Here is a 533-nt window from a genome sequence, read left to right as displayed (position 1 = left end):
AAATTAAAGGACAATAGATCATTCAACTTCAAGGCAAAAATAAGGAATGAGGCGCTTTCCCATCTTAATCAATAAGGGGAAAAACCCGATTCACTTTTTTCTGTAATGTTGTAGTGCGACCAACCTCAGAAAATGAAAAATTGGCAACTCACCCCGGACTCTGGAATACTGCGATTCGCTAAAGGACTTTTGTTTATTCCAATTATTTCACACTGATTCCCAACCGGAGTTCCAACGACCATCACCAAGGCTTTTGCGAGAAGCAGCAAAATGATTATGTGTTATGAGGAAATAACAGTGATCTTACTTCATAATTCACAATTCTTATTCAGCAACACGTCACAAAAACTTATCAGACACCAGCAAACTCGTCCGTGTCAGTACAATGTATAATATACATTGCACTCTATATTCTGAATATAGGGGTTCCTTGGAATATGGAAAATTATTACAGGAGTTCCCCCAAAGTGTAAACGTTGGGAATCACTGTATTAACACATAAATACCTACGTTACATTTTATTTAAACTTACC

At 37.0% G+C, this 533-nt stretch overlaps 1 protein-coding gene across 1 annotated transcript in view; it reads left to right on the top strand.

Annotated features, from left to right (window-relative positions):
- The window catches only part of LOC119591177 (cartilage oligomeric matrix protein-like), a 14,802-nt gene that overhangs the window by 10,282 nt on the left and 3,987 nt on the right, over positions 1–533 (top strand). The gene's annotated exons all lie outside the window — the stretch shown is intronic.

The sequence above is a fragment of the Penaeus monodon genome, chromosome 28, assembly GCF_015228065.2.
Source record: "Penaeus monodon isolate SGIC_2016 chromosome 28, NSTDA_Pmon_1, whole genome shotgun sequence".
In the NCBI taxonomy this organism is placed as follows: Eukaryota; Metazoa; Arthropoda; class Malacostraca; order Decapoda; family Penaeidae; genus Penaeus; species Penaeus monodon.
This window is presented reverse-complemented; position numbering and strand designations above follow the sequence as displayed.